Raw genomic sequence first — 22,389 nt, forward strand, 5'->3', positions numbered from 1 at the left:
TCAATGATCTTCTAATCCCCTGGAAAATTCTGTAGAGGAACAACCACCACCTTCATTACATTTTAATTTAATTTTTGGTTTTCATCTTTTAAGATTCCAAATGCCCTATGTCAAAGGATCCTCAATGTTTTAATTAATTACCAATTTTTATCTTGTTTTGCAGCATAAACAATGTAACACTAGATTTAAATTCAAACTTGTGAGGTGTGGGACATTTGATTTTAATATCTTAATTTTTATAGAAAGGATGTTGAAGGTCTAGTTCTGTGTTGACATAGATATAGTTATTTTGAGACCTTTATGAAAAATCAGATGATAAATATTTAGGATGATCTAAAGGTACATTTAAATCCAAACTAAAAAAAAAAAAAAAAAATTAGCAGGTAAACTACATAGAGCAGCAATAAACTTAAAAAAATTATCTCACCAAGATAAGAAAGTGCAGAATTTATTGGTCCGTATCAACATACTTGAGGGTAGAGCAGCAGTTTTTACAGCCACAATAATTTGCAAATGATGATAACTGTTTATTTTGCAAATTTGCTCATATTATGATGCAATCAGTCGAGGCTTCTTCCTTTCTCCTTACGTTTAAGTGTTTGCCTCTCTGGTTCTGAATTCTGGATTCAGGCTCTGCAGTTCCTGCCTTGGTGGCCGGGAGGAGGGTGGAGGGGGGAAGGGCGCTTCCCTGTGTTACATCCTGCAAACTGCGTTTGTTAATAGACGTGCTTTGTTGTGGCTTGTTTATTTTAAGGAATGTACCTGTTGGCAGACATGTTAGTGAATAATAGGAAAAGTGAAAAGTTGATGAAATTTGCCGGAGCCAGTTGGGAGCCATCTCCGCCGTCTGATCTCTTAACCACTTCGTCCTGTCCAGTTGGTCTTTTAGCCCGTGGGCTCCGGCCTCGGTATCAGCAGGAATATGGTGCGGCTTGGGGGGCCCTAAAAGATGAGGCAAAGTGACCCAGCCCCCCAGCTGTTATGCCTCAAAGTCTCAGAGCAGTGGTGGGTGAGTGATGATGGTGACGGTGACAATGACAGTACTAACAGTCCTCTCCGTTCCTGTTCCTCAGGTGCCCACTGTGAGCAGTGGCACCTTCCACATTTGGAAGAGCACCAGCTCCGGAACCTGAGGCCTGGGTTCAGACTGAGTCCTCTTTGTTTCCTGGCTGTGCTGAGCAAGGGCAAGCCATTTCAGCTCTCTGGGCCTCAGTTTCCCCACCTGTAAAATGGGGACAGTACGTGTAGACTTACTGAACACATGGAAAGCTTGGTTCGCAGAGAGCATCCCATAACTGCTGTGACTTCCTTGCCTTATTCCTGAGTCCCAGAACCTGCCTGCAAGGGGGGGGGGGGGTGGTCATCATCGCCCCGCCCACCAGGGCAGCAGCAAGCCTCAGAAAGGCCGAGTGGGCTCTCTGAGGTTCAGCCAGCTGCCGCGGGTTAGGTTGGATTTGAACCCAGCCCGCCTTCCTCCAGAGCCCACGTTCTGCTGTAGCATTGACTGACCGTGTTGCCACACGTGTACACGTGGCAGCGTGGACGTGGATGACACGCCTTTGCCTGGTACTTGTGCACAGAGGTGGGTGCGTGTAACATGCGCACATGCACAGCTGTCTGTGTTTCCTCACTGGCCGGTCAGCGCTTTCCCAGGTGGTCCCCCTCGGACCACCGCTGGGGATGACTGGGCCAGAGGCTCTGCACTGCCCCAGGGATGGCCGACAGGTTGTTCCCCAGCCCAGGGCCCGACACAGCAGGACGGGCCATCCAGGTGTGGGGCTCAGTGCGCTGGGGGAGGCCCCCGGGCCCGGCAGGCCTGCACTCTGGGCCCTGGCCAGTCACAGCGCCGTCTCACCACGCGGACACGCGGCTCTGGGCGCCGGCCATTTGCAGACTGGGAGGAGTGGAAGTGAGCCTCCGGGCCCAGGAGAGGAAATGGCGGCGCGGGCAGGCCCGGAACAGGATCTGGGCAGGCGGGCTGAGGGAGGGGAGCCGGCCAGCCTGCTGGCGGCCCTTCTGCAAGAAGCGGCCTGCAGGGCCGGGCCTTCCCGGGCAGGCCTGTGTCCTCCCACGGGCACACGCGCACCTGCGGCCGGGCGCGGGGGAGGTGTAGCAGGCCCCGCTACCGCATCAGGAATGTGGCGGGCACAGGGCGTCGGGTGAGGCCGTGTAAACGCCTGGCACACCTGCCGACCAAAAAGACCTCGGTAAAAATGGTTCCTACTGCAAGGCCCCAGTTCTCTGTCTTTAAAGTGGGGGTCACGGCTTCGGCCTCAGGAAACAGTTGGAAGCATCGGGTGAGATCCTTGCCTGGGACAGCCTGGGCTGGTGGCTTCTTCCCTGGCGAGGCCTGGCGGGGAGAGGCAGGCGGCCTGGGGGCTCAGGTGAGCTGCTGCCCGTCTCAGCCTCAGTTCCCTGCCCGGATTTCTGGGCCATTTAACGTGACGATGTCACCTAGCATTCAGCAGGACGCCTGGGGCGGTGCCGGGGTGGGTGTGGGCCCTGGAAAAGGGTCCCAGCGTCGGGTCGTGTGACTCTTGTCCTCTGAGCGTCCAGTCAGGCTGCGTGCGGGCTGCGGGCCGGGCCTGCCGTGCATCCAAAGCCCCGGAAGAGACCAGCGGTGGCGGGGCGGGTGTCTGGAAGGCAGCTGGGCTGCTGTAGTGTGTGGAGGGAACCTCTGGCCCGATTTCCCGGGAGCCCAGCCTGCCTCGGGATTCCTGGAGTGGGTGTGCCCGCGCTTCCGGCCCAGCGGCGGGTGGAGGCATTTTGGGATCCTGCCTTCCCACCCTGCCAGAGCCTCCTGGTTGTGCGGCTTCCTGCCACTCAGTGGGCTGAGGGGTCCCACCTGGGCCTGGTGCTTGAGGTCCAGTGCGCGGCTCCCACCCGACCCACCTGAGACGATGCACGTGACTTCACAGTGGACGCCCTTCCAAGGCTGCCGTGGCCGCACTGGAGGGCTCGGCGGCGTGGAGACCGTGCCCTCGGCTCCAGCCTTTGTTCTCGTGGATGCATAAACAGTAAGTTGCCTACGCCTGCACCTTTGGAGACTCTCAGCACCTGGTGGTGCTACTACCCTGGCCACGAGGATCTCCAGCCTCAATCCTGGGCACGCCAGCACCAGGGGTAAGCTGGCCTTTAAGATGCAGTCCCACTCAGATGACCGAGCACCGGGTTTGCCCCAAGGCACCAACACCGTGGCTGGCTGGATGGAGCAGTCTGCAGGTGGGCACTCCTGGGGCCAAGCGGTGTGGCAGGCTCACGGTGGCCGCAGCCTCAGCGGGTGCCATGGAGGGAAAGGCGGGCCCTGCAGTCAGTGTCCATCTGCCTGGGTGAGGGAGGCCAGCTGGGCAGGACCAGTGGGGAGCCCAGGGTGGTGGAAATCTCCTACCTTGGCCCACTGGAGAATCGGGGCCACATTCTGCTCCCCAAAGGGAGCACCAACAAGCGTTGGTTGTTGGACTCAGCTCCGTGGGGCCGGCGGCACTGACCTTTGTTGAGCCAGGTACTTTACATGCTTTTTTTTTTAAACATCCATCTTTCGGTTTAATCTGCGCAATTGGACTTCATTTCAACATCCAGCCAGGGCCAGCGTGTACAAGTGCTGTTCCAGTGCTAGGATGCGGAGTCAGCAGGGCAGATCTGGGCCCTGCCCGGCGGAGGTTCCAGTCGAGTGGGGTGTGGGTGTTAACAGTTCTCTGTATGACAAACCAGGGCTCAGAGAGGCTGGGGAACTTGCCCAGGGTCACACAGCTATCGGGTAATGGAGCTGCAGCCTAACCCAGATCTTCCTATGGCTGTGTCTGAACAGCCCTGCGCAGGGTCCTTGTTTATTTCCAGCCTCTCTCAGATGCTGACCTTGGCCGGTTCTCCCCAGGCACCCAGCTCTAGGGAGGTCATTTCCTTTGGCCCAGAGTTGTTCTGCCACAAGGGAACGCCAGGAATTGCCCTGGGTGCCCTGTGCCCCGGCACCAGTCCTGCTGGTGTGGGCTGTATGAGGCTGCAGAGCGCCTTGCTAGCTCTCAGGCTCCACCACGGCTTGGTGGACGTGGGCCGTGTGCGGCGTGGCAGCAGGTGGGAAAGCAGGGAGCCATGGGGTTGTCCTTGTTCTTGGGTCCCTGAGGCCTAGAGGTCAGGGGGCTGTATGAGGTCATACCTGCGGTGCCGAGTGCTAGGCCAGGACGGCCTCGCGAGACCAGTTCTGTGTGGGCTTATGGGGACCACGTCAGGGCAGGGGACAAGAGGGCCTTGGGTGAGATCCGCCCCATCCATCTGCGTGGCTCTCGGGTGGCACTCCCTGAGCCCGCGGGTCTCCTCGTGTTTCAGAGCGGCTCCGAGCCCGCTGCATTCTGCAGGGCACCGACTCACAGGGAGGTTGTGGAGCTTGCTACGCGCCAGGCCTGGCGTCGGCCACGGGGAGAGGCCAGACAACACCCTCAAGTGGCTGGATCAAGCAGACCTTGTGGAGCACCGGATCCTCGGCCAGAGGGGCTAGAGTCGTGACCAAACTGTGCCCTTGCACCGCAGGACTGTGGCCCACAGGTGTGGCGGCCTCACTGAGAGGTGGGCTGCAGGCCCTCAGCAAACATGGGCACCCTCAAGCCTGGCACGAGGAAGGCAAGAAGTTTGCATGGAGCACCCCAGGAAGCCACCTGGAGGAGGCGGACCCGAAGCCCCAGGCTCTTCCCGTAGCTGACCACCGGGGCTGTGGCTGCAGGGCCCCCGCGTCCAGCCCCCAGGCCTGCCACGTCCCAGGGCCCCACTGCCAGGCACCGCCCCACGCCGGCCCCGTGCAGGCCACATCTGCTGCGGCAGCCACGCCAGAGCTCCGCCTCCCGGGCTGTGTCCCCATGGAAACCACGGTGGGGGGGGCTCTTGCCGCATTTGGCCCGCGGACTGGTTTCCATTAGAGCCGCCTGCTTTCCTTGCCTTGCCCCTAAGGTTCAAGGCTTCCCCCAGGGTTTTTTCCCCCTGAATTTGCTGAGCACCAGCTGGTCTGTACCAGGGAGCCCGACAGTCTGAGCCCCGGCCGTCCTGGCCGACACCCACCGGCTGAGTGTCCGTGCCCGGGTCCTGCCTTCCCCGGCTCCCATCCAGGCTGGGCCATGGAGTTACTGGAGGGCCTTGCATAAGCCCCTTCTCTCTGGGCCTCAGTTTACCCATCTGTAAAATGAGAGGGTCGAATCGTTTCTTGAGTTCCCGCAACGCCAAAAAGGAAAGAGAAAACGAAGCCACGGTGACGCCGGCTCTTCCGGATTCTCAAGACAGGAGTTTTGTTTGTTCTCCAGGAGGGTTTTTCTGAGCGAAGGAGTCATGGAATTTGACCGGAGAGAGTTGCCTGCGGACACACGGCGTGGCCGGCGTGGCAGAGGCCTGGGCAGCTGTGCCCGTGGCCTGCCTTGGCATTTGCCTGGCACCCAGTGACCTGGCTGTGAACGCCATGAGCGGAGGCAGGAATCGTGCCCGGGACAGAAGCCAGAGGGCTCTGGAAAACTACCTGAGAGGTTTCCGGAGGTCAGAAATGTGGTCAGAAAATGAGATCCAGCCTTTAGAAACTCCAGGCCGGCTCATCCTCAGGGAGGCAGGGAGGCCTGGGGAAGCGACGGCCGCTCGGCTGGGTCTGCGGAGCCTGCTGGGCCGGGCGTGGCGGTGGGGGATCGTTACCGCCAGCAACAGGGTGCCCCAGGCCAGACAACTCCCCGTGGCGTGTGAGCCTCCTCCTCCAGCTCTTGGGAGTTGGGAAGCTCCCTGGAGGGAGATGGTGGCGGCGCTGGCCTGGGTCTTCTTGCCTGACCTGCTCAATGGCCGGTTCGGCTCTTCCCAGGGGACTCCTAGCTCCTCCTGCCTGTGGTGGACGGTCACAGAGATGGCCTCTGCTGAGCCCTGGGGTGCCGGTGCCGTCCTGGGGACGCTCTCCAGCTCGCAGGCGAGGAGCAGAACGTTGGGGCGGCAGTCCTTCTCGGCGACGGGGAAAGAGTTACCCGGTGGTCTGGGCAGACTGCTCGGCCTCCCCCGGCCGCAGTGTCCTCGTCTGTGAGACGGCAAGTGACCCTGGCCCGGTCATCGGTCAGCGTGAGAGTGAGATGAGAGGAGTCATCAGGCTGGGGAAGCGGCAAGAGGCGGCATCGGAACCTCGCCCACCGCAGCGTCCTCAGCCTGCGCGAAGCCAGCTGCACATCCCGGAGGACCACAGGTCCCAGGTGGAAGGTGGGGACAGGCTGACCTTTGTCAGAAGCACCTGGGATTTCCGCTGGGAGCCTCCAGGGTGACACCTGTCCTGTGCTGGTTCCTCAGGTAGCCCAGGAGGTGGTGTTTCCTCTGCTCCCCGAGGGGCTGAGGGGCCCCAGGGACATTGTCACTGTAGCTCAAAGGGTGGGCATGGTGGCATTTTCAGTTTTCTGTCCTGGGCAGGAATGAGACTTTGGCTTGAATGGCCACCACCTCCAGGCCCCCTCGCCACCCTCCCAATAAAAGTAGGCTGCGGGATGAGCTCAGACAGCTGGCCGCAGCCCTGGCCGAGGCTTGATTTAGACATACAGGGAGCCTGGGATAATGTCGGAAATGAAGGAAATTTCCCCAGGGAGAGGGGGAAGAGAAGATAGAAGAGCTGAAGTGCCCACATAATTACTAAGTGTGGCATGGCGATTTACAGCCGGTTGGGCCGCCCTCGGAGACCCGCCGCTGGGGAGGCCGGAGGCCGGCGGGCACTGCCCAGCTCCCGAGCTCCACTTTGTCTCTTGGGTCCGGGCCCGGGGTGGGGGGACAAAGCTCCTCTGTGTGCCAGGCTCTGACATCTGTTGTCTGGGGTGACCTCACAGGACCCGATGGATCACCAGCCCCATCTTCAAGACAGGGAGCTGGGCTGGAGGTTAAGCCCTCTCATGGCCTCTAAGTGGCGGAGCCTGTGCCAGACTGGCCACCACCCTCACCCCAGGCCCTTCTCTCCGCCCACAGCTACCAGCCCTGTCCCCCTTCATATCCCCATCCTCTACCTCTCCAGACTTCAGCCTAGTATCGCCTTCTCCTGGAAGCCCTCCCTGCTCTCTACCTGCACTGCCCTGCACGCTTGCAGCTCTGAGCGGGGGGTGGTTGGTTCCACATGTGTCTGTCCTGGGAAGTGCCTTGGGCAGGATGTCCCACAATCACCTCTGGACATTGGGGGGCATCTTCGTCCAGTGGGTCTGAGGCAGCTTAGTGAAGGCCTTGGGGGGCTCCCTGCTGACCAGCTGACCAGCAGGTGGGGGACTGGGTCCCACGCCCGGCTGTGTGAACTTGGGCCAGCCCCTCCCCTGCTCTGAGCTTCCCCATCTGTCCCACGATCTCTTTGCCTTTAGGTGGGTCTCTGGAAGGTTCTGAGGGACCAGGTGTGGAGTGGCTGCCTCAGGCGTGCAAACTAGAAGCAACCAGCCACTGTTCGGGGTCCGATGTCAGGGTTGAGCAGCTGTGACAACGTGACCCGATGGACTGTCATGGGCTGTTCTGTCGCCACCCCGGGACTGGTCACGCGTGGACGTGCTGTGCGGGGAGGTGGAGGAGCTCGGGTCCGCGTGCACGTGAAGCCCCGCGTCGGGTGCTGTGTGCCGGGCGTGGTGGAGGCTCGAAAGCCTTCGCCCCTGCTTTTCTCTTCTCAATTTTGCGAGATCTTGTTCACGGAGCACCATTCCTTTTGCAATGGGGAAAAAATGTTTCAGTTACCAGATGAATCCTCTGGCCAGAGTGGTACTGCCCTGCCCGAAGGATCACGACAAGTTTTCCCCCAAAAGCGACGTTTACAAATGCGCAGGAGGCCGTGGAGGGGGCAGCACCCGTCTGTCAGAGTGTCCTTGGGGCACTTAAAAGGCGCCGAGCCCACCTGGGGGCAGGCGGGGCGCACGGAGGCTCCCGAGGCCAGCTCCCCACGTCCGGCGCTGCTGCTTTGGGGCAGATTCCATCCTTGTGTCTCGGACGCACAGTTAGAAAGTTCCGTGTCTGATGTCTGGAGACGATGTCTGTACAGAAAGCAGGACTTGGGTTTCTTGTGCTACAACCAGCGGCCATCGTTTTGCTGTTACAGATGCTGATGGCGTTCGTGACAGTCCCTACCTTAGCAGTTTCCAGATGGGAGTTGGAATGGCCACGTGTCTGGCCGTGGCTTGCTTTTCCAGAACCGGTTTTGGCGATTGGCAGAATTTGGGTGGCTGCCTTGTGAGAGAACCTACCAGTATGCCGGGCTGGGAATCTCGCGTCTGTTCGTTTTCTCTTACCTCTGACATCAGCATCGTAGAGTAGGTGCAAATGACCCCCTTTAAGATGTGAAACGGGGGCTCAGAGAGGCCAGCTTCTGGAAGGCAGCACAGCCCGGAAGGTTCTTGCAGCCTGAGTTTGGTTCTAGTGCCTGTGCACCTCCAGGGCATGACAGCTCTGCCACCATGTGCTGTGTCCTTGGGAATTTGAGCTCCCGTTGCACCCTGACTACACCGGCCACCATACTAGCTGTCAGCTCCCCGAAGGTCCCTCCTGGGGCCATTTTGGCCCAAGTGAAGTGGCCGAGCTGGGGCTGCAGCCTGGTTCGTGCATCTGGCATGCAGGGAGACGGGAGGATGGGGTGGCCGGCAGCGAGCCAGTGCACCTCTGACCTCTCCTGACCAGTTTGGGGATGCTGGGGGGCCTTGGGCATCTGACAGCATCACCCAGGGCCAGGTCTCAGTCCCATCCGTGACATTTCACACATAAATTGAGCGGGTGCTCTGTGCAACTCAGCCATGCAGGGAAGACATTTCTCCTACACGCCACCTCTGAGTGGGACTGGGTTTGATGCTGAGGACAGGTGTGGACAAGACCGAGTCTCTGGGGAGACTGTACCCCATTGGACCTCGACCCTGCAGCTTGGCCTACGTCGGAGTTCCTGCTGGTTGCTCAGAGCCACCTGGCCCTGTGGCCTGCCCTCAGCAGTGTCTACTCAGGTCCTTCTGGCCACTCTGGGCACTGTGTCCCCAGCGGGCCCCTTGCAGCCTCTCCCCCAGACTCCCACCGCAGGCCCAGGCCAGAGTTGGTCTGTTGTATGAAGAGGCTGTGAGGGAATTTCTCAGGCCTGGAGCCTGGAGTGACTTCTCCTGTGTGCTCCAAGCACCCACGGGTGGGGGGTGGGTGCTGTATCCACTGAGCCCTCCGTCCCCAGCCAAGGAGCACGTCTCTCTGGTCTTGTGTGTAAATCCAAGGAGGTGGCATCAGTGTCCCCATCTTACAGACAAAGAGACTGAGGCCCAGAGAGGTGAAGGAAGCTGGTCCACAGTGACCAGGGCAGAGCTGAGACGGAGGGGCCGGGTGGGGTTGGGGATCCGTCTCCAGGGCACTTAGCCGGGCCCAGTGCTGGTTCTGACAGGGGCAGCACCGGCCTTGATGGGCCACAAACCATGCCAACGCCTAGGCCGGCCCAGCCCCGCAGGGCACGGCTCTGCCAGGGCGTGGCTCCGGGAGGGTCCGGCAGCCCGGAGAGGGAACAGTGTTCTAAGATTTTTGAAAGCTCTGAGGGCAGGTGATGCGACGTTTGTCCAACTCAGGAACCCGGTAGCTAAAAATAGCAGAAAGGAGGGGAGACCCCTGGATGAGGGATGGCCGTCTGGCTGCGGGAGCAGGCGCTGCCCGGGCACCAGCCGGGGGCCTCCCTGCATGGGACGCTGGCAGTCCCTTGGCCTTGCTGTTCCATCGCCATTGCTGGGAGGGGACAGGAGACGCTGGGAGCACCCTGTCATGGCGCTCTGCCACTGAGTCCCACCCCAGAATGGCCCCCCCGGGCTGCTGTCCTGGAGTTGCCTGGGTGTGGCCAGGTGTGGCTCCTATGTCCGTAAGGCTTAGAGCCAGGGCCCCCAGGGCCACAGCTGCCCTGGAGCTAGAGCCTCACTCACCTGTTGGGACAGGAATCCTGCACCCCTTGTGTGTCCGGTGCGGGCTGGAGTGGCCTGTAGGGCTGGGCCCTCAGCGGTTGCCTTGGTCCTGGTGGGTGGAGCCCACCCAGGGCTGCTCAAGTGTTCCCCCCCCCATTTGTCCCTGCTGGAACATGCCTGCCCTGTTGCACCTCCCGGCTCCTGTACCCTGGAAGTGGGATTTCGGATGCCAGCATCAGTTAGAAATACATTAAATTGGGCTATTTGCAAAAAAGAGGCACCTCAGCTGCTGGCCCTGCGGTGCAGGTGTGCTGCCCACGGTAGCGCCCTCGCGAGTCTGAGCAGGTACGTGCTGCGTCAGCCCCTGCACTGTTGGGGTGCCCGTCTGTGGTGTTTTTCCTGAGTAGGCCCCGGAGCTGTGGTCCCATCGGCTCTGGTGAGGGTGCTGGAGATGGTCCCAGCCCAGGGCAGCAGGTGGGGGGTGCACGTGGGATTTTCTGATCTTTGTGGGCATGGACAGGTGGACCCAGGGTTAGTAATTTGGGCATCAGGGCACCGCTGGGCCCCAAGACAGGGTTCCCATTTTGGCCCATGTCTCTGGTAGGAGAGGTGGGAATGGGGTCCCAGGCCTCCAGGCGGGGGCTGTGTGGCTTCAGGGCAGTCCCTTTTTGGGGCCCGCTCCCTTTCAAAGATCAGGATAGCGATGGGCTCGAGGACAGAGGCCCCGCAGGCTCCATTTGAGACTGGCAGCAGCCAGGCCTGGGGTGACCCCGCTCCGTCACCTGTGGCTTGTATGGGACCCCTCACAGCCTCTGTGGGCGCAGACGTTGCTACCACTGAACATCCGCGTGTGCCAGGCTCTCGCGGGCTCCCCTCCCTGTTCAGAGCTGGGTGACAGCGTGCAGCCAAGCACAGCCACGGGCAGCGGCCGGCAGGCTCCAGGCCCAGAGGTCTTGGGAAACCGTGGTGAGGAGGCCGAGATGTTGGGGAGAGCTAATCAGCATCACCCACTCCCTGCCCCAGCACCCCCGACAGCTGGCGGCTCGCCTAGAGGGAGAGTGGCCCCCGGTCCTCAGGTGACAGGGTTTGGGGAAGGCCACACCGGGCCACCTGGCCAATTGAGTGTTCTCGCAGCCGAGCTCCGTGGAAGCCAGGACACCTGGGCCTCAGGTGGGCTCCTGAGGGTGCAGGGGAGAAATGGCAGGCTCTGGAGGCCTCAGTCCCAGGTATCGGGCATCGTCCAAGGAGTGAGGTGGGTGAGTGGGGCACTTCCCGTCATCCTGGATGGCCCCTGAGTGCCAGGTACCACGCTAGGCCCAGGGACACTCAGCCATGCGAGACAGTCCTGCCTCAGAGTTCCCTGGCCTCGGGGGAGACGGGCAGGGCAAGCGTCTGTGAGCTAACTTCGAGGGACCCCCAGCCTACTGCTAGCACCAGCGAGATCCCCAACCCAGGAGGGCTCCCTGCGGGAGGTGCCCTAAAGGATGGGTAGGATTTAGGCGTTGATGACAGGAGAACATTCTGGCCCCCTGGAGCAGGCGCCTGAGCCCTGCCGGGCCTTCCTCTGCAGACACCGAGGATGGCCAGGCCCTGGTTGCGCTGCCGCAGGAGCCGGCAGTTGGAGTTTGTTTTTGAGAGTGTGAGTCGGCAGGAACGGAGGCGAAGGCTTTGACGGTCCTTTGCCACCCGGTAAAGTTCATCCAGGCTCTTCCGCACGTTGGCTACAGAGCTGAGCGGGTCAGGTGGTCTGCAGGTGGTTGTGAGGGGTCACTCAGAAGCAGAGAGAGGGGCCGCACTGACCCTCCCCAATCTCGGGGTCCTGAGCCACCAGACCTGCCACGCTGACTCCTTGGTCTCCCTGTGTCTTGCAGAACATGCCACATCCGAGAGCACCACCAGAGAAAGCGAGAGCCCGTCGTGGGCTTTGGAAAACCCTCCAGAACTTCGAGGCCCAGAGAGCTGGGCAGGGAGGTGCTCACTCCGGTCAGAAGCAGCCCAGGAGGTGGGTGGCCTGGCAGAGAAGGGGCTGTGGACTGGCCTTCCGGGAAACCCCAGCACCAGCCCCACCCTCGCAGGTCCCACTGGCAGCCAGGCCCAGAGTCTCTGGCGGGTGGGGGCTCAACCTGGCCCTCTCCAGGCCCAGGAGCCAGGAGTCAAGCAGAGGATCCCCTGGGCTGTGGCGTGACCAGCACCCACAGCGCTGCCAAGTGATGGGCACACCTGGCCCCCGGCCCACCTCCTCCTTGCTGTCTGACGGGCCGGGGAGGTGCCCTGCGTCCAAGGCCTTGAGTGAGGTGCTTGCTGTCACCTAGGTTTTAGGACAGGGCGGGCCAGAGCCAACAGGGTACAAATGAGGGACGCGCACCCCACACGCACCCAGGGGCTCCACCCCAAGACTTCACCGGCATCTTTCTTTTTCCTTCCAGGTCTCATCCCCTCTTCTCAGACACTTCCCCAGTTGACACCTGAAGCCTAGGTGACTGTGCCCGCCCTCAGGTCAGTGCAGTGATTCGAATGTTGGTGGAAATCGGGGCTACTCAGTCCCCTCCCTCCTGGCAACCACCCTCCGCTGGGCATGCCTGAAACTGGACACGCACATGCACGCAGCACGCACGTGTGCACACAGGCCCCTGGAGGGCCACGGGGCCAGGCAGGTGCTGCTCGCACACTCACAGAGGCTGGCTGGGTCTGCTCCCACCTCCCCTCCCCCGACGCCAGCCGCTTCCTGCGCCCGCAGGATCAGGGTCTGAGAAGCCAGGGGCTCGCCCAGGTCTCACCCCGGGAAGTGCGACTGGAACCGTCTTTTGAGCTTCCTCCTGCACGTAAATTGAGTGAAGTTCCTGTTTGCAAGGAGCCACCCACCTTGAGGGGTCTGAGATGTGAGGGCAAGGGCAGCCTGGGGGACTGGTGACCACAGGGCCATTTGCAACGTCTTTGAAGACACCCTGGGGCTCAGCAGGTGAGAAGGTCCCTGCCCACGCCCTGTCCCTCCCAGCTCGTCAGCGCACAGGTGCAGATTGTGTCCGCTTGGATGGTTCTAGCCTGTTGGGAATCAGCGTGGCCGTGGAGGTTGGGGCAAGACTGGCCGTCCCCCGTCCCCACTGCTGCCGTGGCCAGGGCCAGGCCCAGCTCCCAGGTCTGTGTGGAGGGGACCCAGCATGTGCGGATGTAGGCAGGAGCAGCTGGCGCCTGGGCCCGGGACCCCTCTGCCATCTGGGGCTCGGCCTTGACCGCCAGATTCTGCGGATGCTGCCCCAGGGCCTTTGTGTCTGCACGCAGGCCGGGCCACCAGCCCGAGCTGAGAGCCGGGTGGGACAGGAGAAGAGAGGAAGGAGACCCAGGAGACCCAGGAAGGGTGGGACAGGATGGGGGGTGGCATGTAACAGGGAAGGAGAAGGACAGAGTGTGGGGGCAGAGCAGGGCAGGGTGACCCTAGAAACTGTGGGGCTGCTACGGGAGACCAGTCTGAAGGTGCAGCTGGCCCCAGACGTGCGACGGGGGCCTGGAGGGTGTTGGCCAAGGTGACGGGTTCACAGAGCTGGTGCCTTCCTGGGCACCCACCACAAGCCAGGTCTGCCCGTGGCCCCCATCCCACCTGCACCCAGACCCCAGCATGTGCAATCCCCCCAATGTCCCACAGGCGGCAGTGGCAGCCACCAGGGCCCACCTGAAACTGAGACCCCACAGTTGTGTCCCTGACACAGGTTTGAGCACAGAATGTGCCTCTATTTCTCTGACCCTGAAGCCCTGACAGATGTATACAGGAGGCCACAAGGGTGTGTCCTCAGGAGCATCACATGGGACCCCGAGGGGCTCCTGGGCCCAGTGGCAGGTGCCTTGTGCAGCCGTTGAAGCTCGGGGTCTGCAGGAAGTGGCCGGGATCAGAGGAGGACAGGCCCGAGGGGGGAGTGGACAACCCCAGGGCTGAGACCCAGCACCCCATATTCATAATGGGTAGAAGACAAGGCCAGGTGCATACAGTAGGTGCTTACTCAGTGCCAATCAAGTGCCTGAGTAATTGCTATGATGGCCGCATACCCTCTGTTAGGACCACCCAAAGGCAGGGCTCCCCACCCTGACCTGTTCTTGCAGACGGAGGCTCGGGGCCATGGTAGCCCAGCTGCCACCCCATCCCCGTAGCCTCGGAGCAGTGGAGGGCCTTGGGCCACCGGCTTGGACTGGGGGAGCCATCAGAGGTTTTGGGGGACAGTGACTCACTCAGCAGGACTTGTTTTTTAGCCGACTTTAAATTGCCTTCCTGGAGGTCTGCCCGGACTTGGCCCAGGACGAGGAGGTCCTGGTGTGGCCGGCTCCCTTGGCCTTTCCCTGGCCCTCACCGGATGGTCAGTCCCTCATGAGGGGACAGCATCCTCCTGGCCAAGCCTGTGGCATGAGCCCGGGTGTCTCACCCTCCCTCAGTGGCCGACAGCAGGAGCCACAGCCCCTACCGGCACCACACGGCTGGGTTTCTGAAGGGACTTGTCCCTGCTGCCCTGGGTGTCCCGGGCTCCTGCTCAGAAAGGCGGCCCTGGTCTTCAGGAGCTGGGGCAGGTGTAGGTGTGCAGGAACGGTGGCCTGACACCCACGACAGAGCCACGTTGAGAAGCCACCCTGCTGGTTCCGAGACTGCCCGGCATGTGGCACCACAGCCTAGAGGAGGGACCCTGGGGGTACCAAGACGCAACCCGGGCTATGCAGGTGGCAGAGTGGACCTTATCTTTTCACCTGAGGGCAAAGGGGGCGCTACCGGCTGGTCCTAGGTGGCCTCCAAGTTCAAGTCAAGGAGTGGCAGAGATTTGTTCTGATGCTAAGTACCTAGGTACCCTTTATTTACCCAGGGAGAAAAAATTAAGGTCTTAAAATTACCTTGCATTGGACCTTTCAGTCCCAGTGAAAGGACAGAAGCTCTGACTTCTGATGGGGCGACGTCCCACAAACCCACGGTCAGCTGAAAAGCGCGTAAGTGGAAAATGTGTTGAGTGCACCTGACCTGCCGAGCTCCACGGTTTGGCCTGTAAACGTCCTGGGAACGTGTGCGTTGGCCTACGGCTGGGCAGGGCCACCGCACACAGAGCCTGTTCTGTAAAACGTGTTGAGTGTCCCATGTCACTGTGACTGCTGTGCTGAAGTGTAGCCGGTTTCTGCAGAATCCCTATCACTCCGGCACCGTCGTAAAGTCAGAAAAGCTGAACTGGAACCCAGGCCCGTCCCCACCTCTGAGGAGCAGCCTCGCCCGGGAGAGGCCCAGGAGGGCAAGTGGGGCTGGCGGTCTGGTCACACCCAGGGAGTTGTTGGGGCCACTACCATGCAGAAGCGACAGAGACGGTGGCATCTGCCCTCGATGCTGTCCCACGTCACAGGGCAGCCCCACCCCGTGCGCACGACGTGGCTTCCCTGACTGCTCTCTGGGGCCTTGACGCAGTCTCTGTCCGCAGCTAAGAGCCACCGGGCCGCATCGCAGGCCTGGGCTGAGCCTTCAGGTGTGTTACAGCATCTCCCCCGACCCAGTGGCCCCGCGAGGGCCCCGCTGCTGGCCACAGTCCCACCCCCGGGTCTCAGTCTACTTGTCTGCAACTCCCTCGACCGCAGGCTGGCTCTGCACGGGCCCGGCATGGTGGCCGGCCGTGTGGCTGGCCCTTGGCCCCAGAGTGGCCCTGTCTGTCTCTGCCTTGCATTTGGAGCTCTAAATAGGATTTGGTGAAGCCTCATGGAGACCACAGGCAGGGAAGGTCAGCAAGAGTCCACGTGGCCCCCTGGGATCGCGGGTCTGCCGTGGGGCCTGTGGGCGTTCGCCATTGCCAGGCTCTGCTCTGGAGAGGCTTGGAGACCGGCAGGGGTGTGGGGGGGCAGCAGGGCCTGTGCCTCTTGCCCAGAGGGGGCCAGAGAAGGGGACACAGTGTGGAGTGGGGCGGTCACTGGGCAGGCGAGCAGGACCGGACTTTGGGCCTCAGGGCTTGTCTGGGAAGTGGCTGGTGCTGAGCGTGGCCGGGGTGGGGCTCCAGGAGGGGCCGGGCGGGCAGACCTGCGTCAGCAGGGCCTCGAGCGCCGGGCTGTGGGGCGAGAGCCACAGGAGGTTGGGAGTGGCCGTGGCTGCGTGTCCCCGGAGTGAGCCCTCCAGGCGTCTCCGTGCTGGCCACCTTATGCCATGTCCTGGCATGGGCCCCTCGGCCGCCTGTCGGGGCCTGGGGCCTGTCCCCTGCAGGTGGGGGGCGGAGGAGGATTTTTAACCCAGAAGGAGCCCAGGCTCTGGGGTCCCCCACCGCCTCCCTGCAGCAGACACCACCTCAAGCAGGGACGCCGCCTCTGCTGTGAGGGGGGAGAACATCGGTGCCCAGCAGGCGCCTGATCCCCCAGGACCACCCGGAGCCTTGTGGAGGGGTCGACGAGGCCTCTGCCAGCCCTGGACAGCTGGGCGCTTGGGCAGGAGGAAGGTTCCAGAAAGGTCTGCCTGCCTCTCTCTGGGCCTCCACGCAGGCCAGGAGGCTGTGTTTCCAGAGCGGACGTGCCGCCGCCTCCTCCCTGCCCTGCTGCCCGCTGGTCCCCGCCCTCCTGCTTCCCTCCGTCTTTGTCTCCCGAGGGCTCCACAAAATGGCCGCCACAGCCCTCCACCATTTTGTAGCCGAAGCGGGCGCAGCCTGGGGGCGTGGAGGGAGGGAGACCACTGCCCACCCGCCTGCCCTGGGCGGCCTGGACGGAGCCCAGCGCTGGCCCCCGCCCCAGCCGGCCCTTGGCCATGGCTGCCCTGGGCTTGGCAGCAGCGAGCGCTTGGCAAGGCGGTCGGGGAGTCCCGGCCCCTCACCTGGCCCCACCCGGCCCCCTCGCCACCCCAGACTTCCCCCAGAAGCAGGCAGAGAGCCTGTGAGTGAACAGAGCCTAGAGGAGCTGTAATCAGAGCCACGCTTATGGAGGGAGTCCTCGGCCATGGCGGGGACTGGCGTGGACCATTCCAGAAATGACATTTCCCAGGTGGAGGTGGGCTCCCCTGATGGTCAGCAGGGGCGAGTGTGTGGGGCCCACAGGGAGGGAAGCGGCACCCCTGGCCTCCACTCACCCCTGTGCTCCTGACCTGCCTGGGGACCCTGGGGCGCCCAGCCTGCCCAGTGTGGGGCGCACGGGTCTTGCGGTGCTCAGTCGGGTTTCTGGTCTGGAGACAGGCGCTGCCCAGCCCCAGGGAGCAGGGGCGGGGGCTTCCTGGAGGAGGCAGTGCCAGGAGAGTGGGACCGCTCTCCAGCTGAGCTTCCCCAGGCTGGGCCCGCCCAGGTTCCGCAAGACACAAAAATGGGGTAGCTGTTCCCTCCACACAACCCCGCTGTCCCTGCAGGATCCCAACCCCCAGCCGGAGCCCCCCCCGAGCCTCTGATCTTGTTTTGTGCCCACAGGCTCACTCCTCTGACCTCCTGGCACAGCGGATCAGAAAAGGCACGTTCCAGAGGGCAGGGGGCACGGCTGGCCGTCTCCAGGATGTGCCCAGCAGCTGCAGGAGGGGACAGCAGCATCGGGGGACAATGGGCTCTGCCACCTGCCAGGCATTGGCTCCCGTAGTCCTGCGATGGGTCCCTCTCAGGGCAACAGACCTCCTGGAAGAAGTTTAGAGAAATTTCCACGTGAAGAAGCAGGCAGTGGCATCTGATAAAAGTATGTGCATTTTATAGGGGTCGATACTGGTTCTCCGCGCAGCATGGGGTGGTGCCAGGTGTCCTCCATGTGGCCATGGGTCGGTTCCTCGCCGGAGGAGACCATGGCTAGACCGCAGGGCCTTTCTCCAAACACCCGTGGGCTCCCGGCAGAACGCTGCAGCCTGGGAAGGTTGCCGGGCGCACCCTTCCCGACTCCTTTCCCTGCGGTTGCTGGACAGAACATTCCGTCACCACAAAGTGAAGTTTGCACAGGCCCTGCCCTCCCTCTGGGGAAACCCAGCCGACGATGGGACGGTGGAATGCCACCCGCCCGCCCAGACCCTGAGCCATCCCACATGCCAGGCCCGGCCCGGAGCCTCCAGGGGACATGGGAGCCCAAGTTCCCAGGCAGGAAAAGCCCTGTTAGGCGGGGCTGCTGTGGGGCAGTGTGCCGGCCAGGGCATTCTTGATGTGGCTGCATCTCGTCACTCCCCGCCACCCGCTGTCCTTTCCTGCCCTCCCTGCCTGTGACCCAGGCTACAGATTGAGTGGAGAATATTTTGGGATAAGTACACACCTTTGGGGTTAAAACTGTTGCCCGTTGGTTGAACCCCAGACAGATTTGCCCGTGGGAGAAGGGCTGTGCGTTCTTGCCTCTCTGCTCTGGGCCCGGGCGCATGTGTTTGCTCAAGCTTGTAGCGGCAGAGGGCAGCTCCAGCTGGCGCTGCCTACCTGGCCTGGCACAGCCCTGGGAGCTGCCTCTGTCCCGCCCCAGTTACGGAGGAGGCAGCTGAGGCCCGGAGGACTGACCTGACCAGGCTTGTTGCTGGTGGAACACAGAGTGGGGTCCGGACTGTGTCCTGGTGGCCCCCAGGACCCCCTGCTGTCCCCCAGCCTGTGGCCCCCGTGGACGTAGGTGCATCCGCAGAGCAGGGCCGTGTCCCGCCGGCCTGGGCTGCTCCCCAGCCGGCTCCAGGCTGCCCGCGTCTCCGATGCCGTTGCTCCGTGGGCTCGCCGACCCACATCTGTGGGCTGCCACGCTCAGCGCCTGCTGGGTCTGGCCCTGCTTCAGGTGCCGGCACGTGGCCGCAGCACGGCAGGCCCGGCCCCTCCCCGAGAGCCCAGTGGCTGTGAGGGAGCAGGGAGCAGACGGGGTGCAGACTCCGGATGGTGGAGATCCTGACCCGGAGCACACGGTGCCTGTCTCGGGGGCTGGAGCGGGGATTTGGGGCCCCAGATGGGCCTAAAAGGAAGGCAGGCTCGGGGTCTGGCCCAGGGGCTCCGTCCTGGAAGCGCCCCCCACACCCAGTTCTGGCTCATGCCTTGGCGTCCTGGTGGCTGCTCCAGCCCCGGCCTGGGGGCCCAGCCGCAGTGCAGCCTGGGGCCTCGGAAAGGGCCAGAGCCCTGGGCCAGCCTGTCTCGACTTAAATTTGGTATTTTTACATCATGGAGCTTTTTGCATTAATTTTTATCATTTTGAACTTCTCGGTGAGGTGTTACTCGTGCTGACGACGGAAGTGTTGGTCCCTTAACATGCCTCACACACCTCCCCGCTGGTCCCCCCGCCCGGCGCACCGTGGGTGCAGCCTCTCCCTGGTGCCCTGCCCTGACCCGCGTCGGCCGCAGGCTGCCCGCACCCGTCCTTAGCTTTATGGGCCGCGCTCGCGGGGAGACCCGCCTCCGCCCGGGCCCCCGGATGCCACCCCTCCGCGTCCCCCAGACTGCATTGTTGGCACGGCTTGCTGAGCAGAGACACTGGCTGCTTTATGGGGAGAAACCCAATCAGGGTGGCTGGGGGGGCATCTGCGGGGGGGGGGGGGTGCGGCTCCCGGTGGCCCCGAGCCAAGCCTGAGGTGACTTCGGGGTGACACCGTCTGTCTGCCTCGCTCGCTCACTCCAGACATCCGCCCGGCCCTGAAAGGGCCACCTGCCCACCACAGCCTCCCACACACCTGTCCCGGCCAGCCTGGCTCCTCCCCCGCCAGGGCCTGCCCGGCACCCTGCCCACAGGCAGACACCGCCGAGGCAGGGCCTGGGAGGTGGCAGCTGGCAGATGGCAGGGCGTCTGCCGACTGCTCACTCGCCGGCAACTCTGACCAGGGAGCGCCGGCCACCCGGCCCTCATCCAGGCTGGCTGGGAAGGGTCCCTTTGCTCTGTCTCAGGACGACCCCCCTGCTGTCCCTGAGGCCTGTGGACACCCCCAGGCTGTAGGGCAGGTGGGCCCGGCAGATCGTAACCCCCCCGGGAATTAGTGCCCGGCCCTGCCAGCCCTGAGGAGGCTCCATGAGTGGATCATAGACCCAGAAATGACCGTGTTACTCCCCCATCCACCCAAGCCTGCCTTGGTCCTCCCTTGATGGGGGTGGGGTCCGCTGGGGTCCCAGTATCTGCGTCTTGGTCACCAGAGCACAGCAGGGCTGGGAGGGTGAGTGGTGTGTGTCCGGACACTGCCACGGCCAGCCTCCCCGCCCACCGCAGGTCTCAGTGGTCAAATGTGAGTCCCAGAGCCGCGGGGGCAGAGCCCGGGATACGCAGGGCCCTCTCGGGAAAGGAGCAGTAGTGATTGGGGGGGCCACCGCCTGGCAGATGGGCCGGGGGCAGAGGCCTGCCCGGGGCATTTTGCTGCTACAAGAGTCTAGAAGGGGGAGCCAGACCATAGAGAGGGGTCAGCACAGGTGACGGATGGCCCGGCCAGCCGGGGGTGTGGGCAGGGCGGGTGCTCAGGGAAGGGGGAGACCCCCGCACAGCCTGGTGGGCCAGCTCTGGCCCCACTAGTGGACGGGGGTGCTGAGGCTCCGGGTCGCACAGTGCAGGCTGCAGGGAACCTGAGTGGGTCTGGCTCCTGCCCCCGCCGTGTGCTCCTCTTACATGACTGCCCACGTCCCTTCCTGCCTGGGTTTGTCTCACCAGCCTTGCCACCGTTGTGCAGATCCTATGAGGGCACTTGGCCAGGAGAGGCCGGGGTGAGGTGGGCTTCCGATTTGCTCAGCAAGCCCTTGCTGGGGCTCCAGCCTCAACCTGGGTCCTGGGAGCCCCTTCCCAGGGTTCCCGCTCTAGGGAGGGTCCCCAGCCTCCCTTGCCCTGGGTCCTGGGGAAGCTGCGGCCCCTTGGGAGCCTCAGAGTCATCCCCTGTTTGGGAGGGCAGCACCAGTCTGTCCCTTCCCCATGTCTCCACCCTCCTCTGGGCCCTCGAGCGTCCAGGCACCGGCCTGGCAGAGCGCTGGCCACCCGGCATGGGAACACAGCTGTCCCGACCAGTGGAGGACGAAGCGTGGGTCTTGGCCATCGCTGACCTGGCATTGTCCAGCACAGGGCTGGCCGCGGAGGCTGTGCCATCCAGGTCCTGCAAGGGGTGTGCCGCCAGGCGAGAGTCGCTGTGCTGGAGGGCGGGTGCAGCGGCAGGGCGGCCAGGGAGGCCTGGGACCGGCACAGAGGGGTCAGGCTGGGTGAGGCTGCATCTCTTCCAAAGCTGACGCTCGTCACTTTTGTTTCTAAAAACCAAACAGGTCAAGAAGTGGTGCTGACGTGGGAGCTCCTGCCGCCGGCCGTCCTCGGGTGAGCGGGACTCCCCGTCCTCGCTGGGAAGTAGGGAGCTATGGGAGCCTTTATGGTGAGGAGGGCCACGGTCAGAGCTGGGTCCCTCCTGGTCCTCTCCAGGCCCCATCTCCTTAGACAGGGGCCGGTGGTCCCACTGCCAAGGCTTTGCCCCAGCTGTGCCCTTCCCTGAAGCCATGTCTCCTCTTTCTGCCCTCTTCCGGCAAACTTCCCCAGTTGGCCCACCACGGGCTTGTGACCTGGTGACCTTTGACCGTGGTGGTCTCCCCACGCAGACTGGACATGGCCTGAAGGAGCCACGGTTCATTGCAGAGCGCATGGGAGGAAGAGGCGCACTCAGCCTTGTCCTCACCCGTGAGGGTGTGCCGACCCAAGTTCATGGTTGTGTGCACCGGCATGTCCCACCGGGATCACCGTGCCTCGAGGGCCCTCTGGGCACAGGGGTACCTCCGGTGGCCCCCTTCCCTCCCTAGCCCTGATACACCCAGGCTGCCTGCCATTGGCCAGGGCCGGCCTGAGATGTCACAGAGGGGAGTCCAGCTTAGAACAAGAAGACAGGCCAGGTGAGGGAAACTGAGTCACATCTGCTTCTCCAGCCTGGGGTAGAAAAACAAGGGGAGGGGGCTTGTGAGGGTGGACCAGGATGTCTGTCTCTGGCTCCCATTCCCTCTCCCTCCCGCACCCCGTGTGCCAGGCCCTCCGTGGTTGGCGCTGCCGGCTCTGGGGCTGCGGGGCAGGTGGGTGCAGGCTGCGGGGCCCGGGCTGTCAGGGTCAGCGTGGCGGCCCACGTGCATTCCAGCTCGCACTGTCGGTGAAGGGCGGCCTGGCAGCTGCTCAGGAACCCCAAGGGGCACCTGCTGCGGTGACCCCTCATCTCAGTGAGGGAATCACAGCCCACGGGGGTGAGACTGCCCGGAGTCGCGCAGTGGTATCTCCACCCACCGGGCTGCCCTGCCCTCCGCCACCCCCAGCCTGCGGGCATCAGGGGTCAGAAGCAGCAGGTGGAAGGATCCCAGCCAGTCTAGCCTGAGGGCGCAGGGTCTCAGGGCCCAAGTCGGGAGCCCAGAGCTCATGCTCAGGGTGCACCCCAGCCCACAGCCTCCCCAGGCACTTCCAAGGCGTATAGCTGGGACAGGCCCTGGGCCCTGCGTGTCCCTCAAGGGTCTGCAGCTCCGCCCCAGCCGTCCTTCCTGGGAGCCAGCTTCCCTCAAAGAAGGAAAGAACCACATCCCTGGTGCTCTCCCGTGGGGTGGTCACCTCCGGCCGGCCTGCACGGCCGGACAGCACTGGGGCCACGGGAGGGAGCCCCTGCCTGTCCGGGGAGGGGGCAGCACGTCCCCAGGCTGCTGCTTGGCTA

This window comes from Eulemur rufifrons, chromosome 16 (genome assembly GCF_041146395.1).
Source record: "Eulemur rufifrons isolate Redbay chromosome 16, OSU_ERuf_1, whole genome shotgun sequence".
Taxonomy (NCBI): domain Eukaryota; kingdom Metazoa; phylum Chordata; class Mammalia; order Primates; family Lemuridae; genus Eulemur; species Eulemur rufifrons.